This window comes from Tursiops truncatus, chromosome 15 (genome assembly GCF_011762595.2).
Source record: "Tursiops truncatus isolate mTurTru1 chromosome 15, mTurTru1.mat.Y, whole genome shotgun sequence".
Taxonomy (NCBI): domain Eukaryota; kingdom Metazoa; phylum Chordata; class Mammalia; order Artiodactyla; family Delphinidae; genus Tursiops; species Tursiops truncatus.
The window spans coordinates 54,066,494-54,077,885 of record NC_047048.1 but is presented as its reverse complement, the minus strand read 5'-3'; positions in this window follow the sequence as shown (position 1 = coordinate 54,077,885).

The following is an 11,392-nucleotide window of genomic DNA, read 5'->3' as shown; positions in this document are numbered from 1 at the left end:
CATCTTGGTTTGATTTCATTAGATCTAGAGCACAAATATGTCCAGTTTTAAGTTAGAGGGCAGATTTTCCTTTAACAATTATCAGAATCCTTGCTTTACTTACATGTTGTCACTGACTTCCTATTACTTTTGTTGTTTTACTTGCTCACACTGGGCATTTGAAGGTCTCTGTAGGTACTTAAAATTTGAATTGAATTGAAAAGAGGGAGTTTCTAGGGATTTGAGGAGGATAGTGTCCTCCTACTTTAACTTACTACAGTACTATTTGTTTCTAAAAATTAAGTAAATGCCTTGATTCTACCAGAATTTTTTTTTTTTAATATTTATTTATTTTGGCTGCACCTGCTCGTAGTTGCAACACGCAGGATCTTCATTGCAGTATGTGGAAACTTTAGTTGTGGCATGTGGGATCTTTTAGTTGCAGCATATGGGCTTCTTAGTTGTGGCACGCATGTGGGATCTAATTCCCCGACCAGAGATCAAACGTGGGCCTGCTGCATTGGGAACACGGAGCCTTACCCACTGGACCACCAAGGAAGTCCTCCTATCAGGGTTTTAAACCAGATCTTAAGCCAAATTCAGTGTGAATTTGAAAAGGAAGAAAAAAAATCACTAACCTCTAACACAAAAGTAGCATTTCCTTTGATTATAAATATAGACAACAAACCACAGTAGTAGTTCCTGGAACTATGCCACAAGTAAAGTCGCAATTTTTTATATCACACTTGTTGCCTCAGGGCCTTTGCATTTGCTGTTCCTCCTGCCTGGAATGCTTTTACCCCAGATATGTAGGTCTAAAATGTCACTCTGTCAGAATGGCATTCTCCAAACATCTTGTATAATGTCATCCCTCCTTCTCATCATTACTTTGATTTATTTTAGCTATAGGACTTACCTGACATATTATGTCATCTGATACATTAGGCATTCACTTGTTTATTGTCTGCATCCACTGGAATGTGAGCTCCCAGGGGCCATGGACTTTGTGTCTTTTTTTTTAAAGTCTCTAGAGCCAAGAACAGTGTCCAGCACAGAGAAGCTCTCAATAAATATTTATTGCATTAATAAATGAGATAATGAGAACCAGCTTTGCATTCATATCTGTACTAGTTTCTTATTGCTGCTGTAACAAATTACTGACAAAAATTTGTTATCTGAAAGTTATGGAAGTTAGAAGTCTGAAGTGGGTCTCATGGGACTTAAATCAAGGTGTTGGCAGGACTGTGTTCCTACTGGAGGCTCTAAGGGAGAATCCACTTCCTCTTTTTTTCCACTTTGTAGGGGTTGCCCACATTCCTTGTCTTGTGACCCCTTATTATTTCCATCATTATGTCTCCTTCTGTGACTTGAACCCACTAGCCTCCCTTCCATTCGGACCCTTGTAATTACATTAAGCCCACCCAGATAATCCAGGATAATCTCTCCATTTCAAGGTCCTTAACTAATCACATTTGCAAAGTCCCTTTTGCAGTTTAAGATAAAGTATTCACATGTCTTGGGGATTAGGATGTGGACATCTTTGGGGGCCATTATTCTGCCTACCACATTATCTGTGTTATTTAAAAAATGAACTGGTTTGGATGATTTTTTTCTTTAGAAGGTCTACGTGGTGGTATAATGATGGGAGGCATGGGGCTAGATTATGAAGCAAACCCTATGTGTGTTGATTCTTTTTTGTGTGTGTGGGGCATGACAGTATTCACTGCCTTGTCCCCTTCTCCACTCCTTCCCCACCCACTCTGTTAAGGATCTACCTGAGCCCAGTCCCAGTACCACCTTTGGCCACCTGTGATAATTTCTCCTCCTCTCCTAAATTGACCTGAGGAAAGTCAACAGAGAAAGTGGATTTGATGAGGGAAGGAACAGTAGGAAGGATCCAATAAAAACTGGAACTGTGCCACTGTAGAAAACAAGAAAGACTCTGTCTTCATTTCTCCTCCCTTGAGTTGAGATCCCATCCATAGTAGACTTACATACTCACAACTTTACCCACCACCTACACTGTCCTCACCTCTCCAGCCTTCACTGGCTGCTAAGAAGCCAAATACCCTGATCACCTACCGGAGCTTATCTCCTGCTACCCTCCCACAAGTTTGCTCTGATCCAGCCAACCTGGCGTCCTTGCTTTTCCTTGAGCACACCAACTTTGCCCTTGATTGTGGGTCTTGCCTTGGCTGTTCCCTCCGCCTGGAATGCTGTTCCCTAGTCTCAGTCTGACTGCCCCTATGGATATTTTTTATCTTCATCTGTAAAAGACCTGCCAGATCTCAAAAGGCTTTTCCAGTTCCTAGGATTTTGGACATCTAGGTGGTCATGGAACTTCTAGGCCACAAATGATAAAAGAGGGGTCTTATCTTATTGTTGTGATTGTATTTCACAAATTTAATTACTAAGAAATACATTGGTAAGTAGCTTTTTATATACGTTTTCAGCTCTTGAGTATTATAGTTAGGGTTTCTTAGCTAAATGGTTTCCTTTACCATTTGGTTGGGAAATGTGAGTGCTGGTTTAATCACTTGGAGTTTTATTGAACATACTTATCTCAGCTCCACCAACTACATACTGTGTGGCCTTGGAAAATTAATTTAACCTCAATTCTGAAAAAATTAAGAGGTTATTTAGAGTTTTTCATTTTTTTTAACCTGGACCATAATGGAGCATTAGGTGGGAATATCATAATAGCTAAAATTGTAAATCGTAGCTAAAATATTGTACATTTTATATACATCTGTTTTTTCTGGGAGAATAGCCATAGCTTTCATTGATTTCTCTAAGCAATCCATGACTCCCCAAAAGCTAAGAGTCACTAGGTTAGATGATTTCCAAGGACATTTCTCATTTTAGATGAGTGTTTATTGCCTTTTACCTGCTAGGCACTGTAGAATGGTGATTGAAGAAAAAAAGCAAAGTTCTGGTCCTTATGGATGTCCATGTCTGGAAGGGGAAGCATATATAGAGCAACAAATAACTATGGAATAACATGCTGAAGAAGGTGCTCTGAAGATATCCCTCTGAAGATATTTGATAGGATAATGGGAATATCACTTAGGAGACCATCGTAGGCATTCAAACAAGTGATGGTGGAGGCCTAGACCACCGGGATGGCAGTGGAGTTAAGGATGGAGATGAAGTGAATGAATGCAAGGTGTCTTTTGGAGATAGCCTTGGCCAGACTCCATTATGGAATGGATGTTAGTAAGAGAAAGAGACAGAAAGAATCAGTTAAAAGGAATCTTCAGCTTTCTAGCTTGAAGAACAAGTGGTGCCATTTCCTGAGATGGGGAAGTGCTGATGGCATTTCAGAGAGGCAGTCAAAGTTCACATTTGGACAAATCATATGGGAAGATTCTAATGCGTAGAAAAAAATTCTTAAAGAACTAGCAAAGTCTATAGTGGCTTCTCTGATGTGTTATCGCTGGAAATCTCCATTAACTGGTATGATTTTAGATGTTCCTTTCAGTGACCTTCATTCAACAGTCAATGTTCGGCGATCCTCTGTTTCATGCCTCCCATGTACTAGGTGTTGGAGGAGGTCATGGAGAGGACATGACCGCTGGTTGACCTGTGAGCTGGACCCAGGCAATTGGAGGCTCGTCACCCCTCCCCTGTCCTAGGAATGTACATTCTGCCCACTGTTCCCACACTGGGAGCTGGTTTCAAGGACGTGGCCTTGAGAGATCATGTGTTGTTGGGATCAACTGAAACAAATTAAGGCCTCTGTATAAACTTTAAGATTCTTACAGTGGGTGTGGAGATCTACTCCTCTTGAGGCTGCCCAAGACAAGCCTTGCATGTAAGTACCCTTGCTTTTTAAACCTGGCATATACTCTGGCTCTCTCTTTGGTCTCTCCTCGCCCTTCATGTACAGGGATCAGTTTCAGATTTCACCCAGTTTCAAATTTCACCCAAGGAACTCCCAAGGTTGTGAACTAACAATTAATGAGCCAGGCAGGAAACCCAAGAAATGGGCCTTGGGAAAGAGGCATCTGGGGGAAATCATGACCTCTATGTGGGGAGGGATGGCTCATATATTAGATGCTTGTGGACTATGTGAGTACAGGGATGCCCCTAAAACACTGGCTGGTCTGATGCATTTGTTTGAGGAACCATGCTGAATGCACTGCAGTGAAGAAAAGAGATGAATGTCTGTCTCTGCTGTGGGTAGGTTGGTGGTCTCCAATGTCCAACAAGAGGCTAAGGCTTGATTAGAAAGTTGGAAGAAGAGCTGAGGTTAGAGAAGGATGTGCCATATCCACTGCTCTGCTAGCTTCAGGGCTGGCAGACCAGATGGGAGAGCAGGGTGAGAAATTGAAGAACTTGGCATGTCATTTTGCAAAGCTAGTGGGACAGGGAGGGGGCAGGGCACAACCTTTAAAAGAATGGCATCGCTGTTGAGGAAACGACCTAAACTGGTTAGAACCAACTAGGCCCAAGTTGGTGGAAAGTTCGATTTCCAGTGGAACTTGAGCCTCATTATATGCTCATTGTAATACATTAACATCTAAGTGACACACCCACAAGCACGATGACAGTTCAGAGGCCAGTCATAAAAGGCCAAAAAGTGGGTGGTGACCCAGTTCCTGGAAATCCCTGCCCCTTCCTCGAAATAGTTGGAATAATCCTCCCACTCGTTAGCCTATGAAATTGCCCTGCCCATAAAAACTAATCACCCATATTTCAGGGCCTTTTGTCTTCTGAGATGGCCCACACTGTGTCTGTGGAGTGTGTGTCTCCCAGGGCCACTCTCACTCTCTGAGACAGGCCGCATTCTGTCTATGGAGTGTGTATCTCTCTCAGTAAGCCTGCTTTCACTTTCCTACAGCTTGCTCTTGAATTCTTTCCTGTGCTAAGCCAAGGACCGGCATTTGGCAGCCCATCCCAGGGACTCACTCAAGTCCTGGGATGTGACCCTCCTCTTGCACCCACTTTTTCCTGCAACATTAGGAGGGTGCAAGCTGCCACAGATTAAGGTCCAAACGCTTTGGCAAAGCCTGATTGGGACTCTAGGAGATGGAATCCCTGGGAAAGTGAGGAAGCAAAGAGGAGGACATTGTAGTGATTGACAGTGAAATCACCCCATGGTGTTGACCCCCAATACAAAGGAAGACAAAAGCACAGCAACAAAAACCCCAGCCAGCAAGGCAGCCCCCAGTTCATGATGAGACAATATACTCCTTTTGAGCTTATTGTTATAGCTGCCATGTTTCAGCAAAAGGCCAGGTAAAGTATCCAGGCATGGTTAGTGCAGCTATGGGATACAGGAGGCAATGACATTTATCTGAGCAGCAGAAGGCAGAGGAAATGAGGAACATCACCACACACCCTGCCCTCCAGCAGCTCCTGCATTGTGCTTGGGACATTCAAAGTACTCACTCGCTTGTTGATTAGATTATTCTAGCCTGCAGGGAGGATTGGCCCAATGAAGCACATGGAATCCTGGAAATAGAGGAGATATGGCAAATTCTTAGGGAGTTGGGAATGAGATGAGTCACCTATGGCCCTGTCTTTGAAGACCTTGATCAGGCCACATTCACTACAGGGATGAGGGCCAAGATAGTCCAGCCTGCTCCCAGCACCTGGTATAGGACACTCATACCCATGCTGAGCCCAGTAGTGGGACAAGACATTAATGACTTTGGGCAATGCATTGCTGATATGGGGGAAACTGACAAATCCTGGGGACGGGTATGGGCTGTGGGAAAGACCCAAGACAGAGAGGGAGCTCTAAAAGCCAAAAGCCTATCCCAACTGGCTCTAAAGTGTCCCGTAAAATTAACTTGGAGGCAAATGTGGTTTGATCTCCTTGCTGCGAGGACCCCACCTGAGAAGATAGACCGCCAACCCAAATCTGGGTTGGTAGGCCTGTGCAAAGCCTTAAAACCTGAAGGACAGCTCAGAACTGTCCCACCTGCCCTTTTCTTCCCTGATGCCCTGCCTGTTCCCGCAGAGGCTGCAGGGACACAGTCCTGTTTGGAGTGGGTGTCTCCCATGCCCCAGGTATAGGATGCAGACCAAGATCGCCTCCAGGTGAGAGCAGTTGGAGACAATCAGAGGTCTCATGTGGTGTTCACTATTCACTGGTCCCCTAGAAATAAACAAAAGGTGATGGCTCTAGTTGATAGTGGAGCCTAATGTGCTCTAATACATGTTCAACTGCAGAGGTTTCCTCATCCCCTCGGCACCGTCAACCCAGTGGGTATTGTATGCCCTGCCCATGACACTTTCAACAGCTGGTATGGTCAGTAAAAATGTCAGATGGCTCATGGTGACTGGCCATGGGCCACCGAGAATTGAACAAGGTGGGGCCCCATCTGTGCAGCTGTGCCCAACTGACCTCATCTTAGAAACCTTGGCATGGCCCTAGGAAGATACCATGCTGTGTTGCCTTTTTTTAGTTCACCTTGGGCCACTAAGTCACAAGATCATTTTGCCTTCACAAGGGAGGGACAAAAATGCACCTTTCAAGTGCTTCCCCAAGGCTGCCGCATGTCATGGGATGGGAACCCTAGACCTGTCCCTGTTCTCCTTCTCCACATCAGGAAGATGGGTCCACTACATCAACGATACTATGTTAACCTGTGAAGACTTGCCTCTGCTGCAGGACACTCTGCAGACTTTACTGGAACAGCTGTGAGGGAAAGGATGGGCGATGAACCCACAGAAAATTCAAGGCCCAGGCACCGCCATAAAGTTTTTGGGAGTCATGTGGTTGGGTAAGCTTCCCATTGTCTCAGAAGCTGTGATTGATAAAGTACAAGCCTGTCCAACCCCTAAGAACACAAAAGAGGTGCAAGCCTCTGTAGGGATTTGGGGTTTGGAGGATGTTTATTCCCCACCAGGCACAGTGCTCCATCCCTTATGCCACTTGGTAAAGAAAGGGCATTTGTGGGACTGGGGATCAGAGCAGCAAGCCGCCTTTGAGAAGGAAGAATACTAGTGAAGCAGATGAAAGCTCTGGGCGTCTCCCAAGTAGGGCTGCCCTTTGAGTTTGGTGTTTATGTGGCTCTGCAAGGTATGGGCTGGGCACTGTGGCAACAGGAGAGAGTCCTCCTAGGATTTTGGTCTCAGCTCTGGAAGGGGGCAGAAACCCCATGTACCCAATAGAGTAACAGCTCCTGGCAGTGTACACAGCACTCCCCCAGGCAGAGCCTCTCACGAAGGCGAGAACATCCCTTCCTATCAAGGGGTAGGTTGAGAACATTTTCCATCGACCCACCTCTGCCATGGCTCAACCTCCCACTCTAAGTGGCAGCCTTTTTACATCAGAGGAGCACCCTTCTGCCAGCCCACTGTCTCTAGATATGTGGGTGCTACTAGGCCTTGAAGGGTATGTGGATCCTCCAGATGCCCTCTCCCCTATTTCTGTGGCAGCCCCTGCAGCCTGTAGAAAGGGAATGGGGGAAATTTCCTCGCATGCCTGGTACACAGATGAAACTAGTCAGGGCAATCAGCCCATGTGGACTGCAGTCACTGTTCAGCCCAACACTGACACCATCTGGATGGAAAGAGGAATGAACCACAGCAGCCAGTGGGCTGAACTCAGAGCACTTTGGCTGGTGATCACTCATGAGCACCGGCTGTTAACTCTTTACATTGACAGCTGGGATGTTCTAAAGGGATTAATCCTATAGCTTGAACAAGAGGAAGCTGAGGGGTGAATGACCATGAATAAGCCATGTGGAGTCAGGATATATGGAAGGACATCTGGGTTCATCTGCAAGAGCCTGAGGCAGCCCTGTCTTCCAAAGTCCCACCTCGTAAAGCACTGACATTCCCTGGCAGTTAGGAAGCTTGGGTACAAGCTCTAGCAACTGACCCTTAGTAGATACAGCAGACTGGGTGCATAGAAAGAGCAGTCACTGCAGTGCCTGGGTGGCATATTGCCAAGTGTGCTGGATTGCCCTCAAAATATAATGACTGGTTTAATTCAGTAACAGCATATCCTGTGTGTTCTAAACAACTCCCAAGACAACAAACTGCAAAAGGAGTCTGTGGCCATTCACCAGAGTTCCCAACCAGTGAGGGATTGCAAATTGATTATATTGGCCACTCCCTCCAAGTGAGGGTTTTAAACATGCCTTGGTTTGTGTGGTCACTGCATCTGGCCTTTCTTCTGTTGCCACTCAAACCAGGCTGCCACCATTAGGGGATTAGAGAAGCTGAGTACCACGGACAGATACCCTCATTGACTAGACAGTGAGTGGACATCACATTTCAAAGGTCATGATGTACAAGAATGGGCAAAAGAACATGACATTGAGTGGAAGTTCCATCTCCCCTAGATCCCACAAGCAGCAGCATTGGTAAAAAGGAAGAATGAAATATTAAAGCAACAGATTAAATTACTAACAAGTAAAGCACCTTTGCTGGGTAGACTAAAGTACTGTCCTAGGCTTTAATACATTTGAAGGATCAGCCAGTAGGGCCTGTTGCCCCATGTGTCAGACTGGGGACCCCTGCTGCGATAGCCAATGCCTTAAAGGTATGGAAGTCTCGGGAGATGGCCATTGCCCTGACTCTTATTGTGGATCAACGTGCTGCTGAGAACACCAAGCCCCATCACACCTCGGAAAGGCGTATCTACTGGAATTTGTAATGGGGCATACCCACAGGGATGGGAGAGTTACTTCACACTCCTGGGTGAAGGGGAACTAGTCAGCCTCCACTGGGATCCTGTCGTCCTGCTGTAAGCTGGACCTTTAGAAACACACTATACCTGGAATGGAACACACACCATTGAAAGAGAGGAGAGGATAGGGGTCCTCTTCTGCCTTATCCTGCCCCCCGGTCCACTTCCTCACATCTGACAGCAACTGATTCCTCCAGTCAACATGTATGGTTTGCACAACCATGTCAAGTTCCTAAAGCTGCAGCTACATTAACATCCAAGGGTCAGGCCACAAGTGTAGTTCTTATAGAAAGGGAAGACATTTCCATACAGGTTTCTACTAAATGTCTGTCTTTTTGACCTTAAACTTCTTATGTTCCTGTGGTGTCTGGATAGGCACCTGATGGAAATGCCTTTCTGTGGTGGGCTCACTTGTATGCCCGGCAAAGTAATCAATCCAACTGTTAGGTATGTAGGCAGCTGCCCCTCTCTAGCTCTTCAGGATTGCCATGGAGGGTGTCATCACCCCAGGGAGGGGACTGGAAGGCCCTAACACAGTACATTAAGGAAGAACAAGCTAGGACTAGTACTTTTAATTCATCTGTTATCAGCCATACTGATCCAGAACCCTGGCCTGTGGCACACATGATCAATAACTCTGGGCATGTGTACTCTTTTTCTGTCAATCAAACTATACAGAGAGTCCACCAAACTGCTGATTGGAAGGGTCCTAAAAATACCACCATCAAAGCCAGGGTTGCTACACTCAGATTTGGGATGGGTTCATGTAGTTCACCCCAGGTTATGGACACTTGAGCACCCAGGCACCCCTAAGCTGGGAACAGAAAAAATTACTCCAAACAGAACCAACCCAATTGTACAAGGAATATGGGATGAATATCACTGGAACTGTGCAGTCATTCTGTCATGACTGGTTTGGCACTGACTGATCATGCTGTCCAGGTCTAAAATAATAATTTATTACTAGCCCTGAATGGGACTGAATGGTTGTATGACACAAATATTTGGCTGTGACTTTAACTTGGGTGGTTGGGCTACTTAACTCTGGGTTTTCCCTGGGTGCAGGGGAGAACGTGCCCCACAGTACCAAACTTGCAAACTTCCCTCTCCCTAAGGCCAGATGGGCACATTCTATTTTCCACTGGCACGATCATTTGGCCACTGCCTTTGCCCCTTCTGTTGGCTTGGAGAACATTATAGCACACATAGAAGCCTTTACTAAATTCACCCAACAAGCCTTAAATGATAGCTGGCAAAGCCTGTCTTTACTGAACACTAAACTGTCTCTAATGAGAAAAGCTGTCCTCCAAAATAGAATATACTTGGACATTTTTATTGCCTCGCAAGGAGGCACCTTGCCATTATCCAGAAAGAATGTTATGAGTCTGCTAATGTATCATCTTTACTAAATCACACGAGGACACAAGTGAATGACCTGAGTGATCTGACCCTTGGCCTAAGGGACTTACAAATCAGTGATTTGGATCATGGGCCTTTATGTGGGAAAATTGTTACTTATTTTGGGATTCATCTTAATCTATGTTTTCTCTTGCATGTGCTTATATTGTTGCTGTGGTACCCACCTCCAGTGCAGTCAGATAGCTGCCAAACAAGCCACCTCCATGCTATTGAAACACCTTGCTATGCTCTCAGGGCACATTGTGGAAGAGGTGGGGGCATGTAAGACGGTTAGGGCTAGTCATGAGGGTTGGAGTGTTGGAGGAGGTGACCAAGAGGATGTGACCACTGAACTGGACCCAGGCAATTGGAAACTCCTCATCCTCTCCCTGTCCCTGGAATATACATTCTGCCCACCGTTCCCACAGTGGGAGGTGTTTCAAGGGCACAGTCTTGAGAAAGCATGTGTTGTTGGGACCATCTGGACAGGATACGTGACTGAACCCCATTAAGGGGTTTGCGTTCTTCAATATTGCATTTCTTTTCCTTAAAAGGTAATAACCTGTTTATTATATAGTAGAACTTAGCTTAACCCAGATAATTTAGACATAGCCATGGCATTATAATTTTATTTTGGTCACTGAGGTTGGGGAAAAAAACAATCTAAAGACTGAAGTAGTCTCTGAAGGCCTATAAATTTTTCAACCTTCCCTTTCTCCCAATTTTGAAGGACTGTATGACTTTGATGAAAAGTAAGACTGCCTTCAGTCTTCTGTCTGTCAGGCATTATTGTTGGTGAGGTTCTAAAAACCCAAAAGGAAAGCCAACAAAAACAAAGGAAAAAACCTTGAAAGACCTGAACATGAATCAATTAAATTAGCAATTTAAAAATCAATTAAAGGCAATCAATTAAAAAATCAATTAAAGACAATCAATTAAAAAATCTCCAGAACACCTGGAATTTGGCAGTATTCACATCACTTTTGGGCATTGTGAAATCAAGCAAAACATTCTATTTGGTCTTCTAAATCATTGCTATTCAAAGGGTGATTCCTGGACCAGCAGCATCCACATCACTTGGAAATGCCTTAGAGATGCAGAATCTGAGGTCTCATACTAGATCTCCTGAATCATCATCTGTATGTAAACAAGATGCTTAGAAGATTCATGGACATGTTAAGTTTTCAAGGAATTGGTCCATTTAATCTAAGTTATCAAATTTGTGAGCGTAGAGTTCTTTGTAGTATTCCTTATTAGCTTTTTAAGGACTGTGGGGTCTATAAAGATGCCCCTTCTTTCACTTCTGATACTGGTAACTAGCTTTTAATTTTGTTGAATTTCTCTTTTGTTTTTCTGTTTTCATTT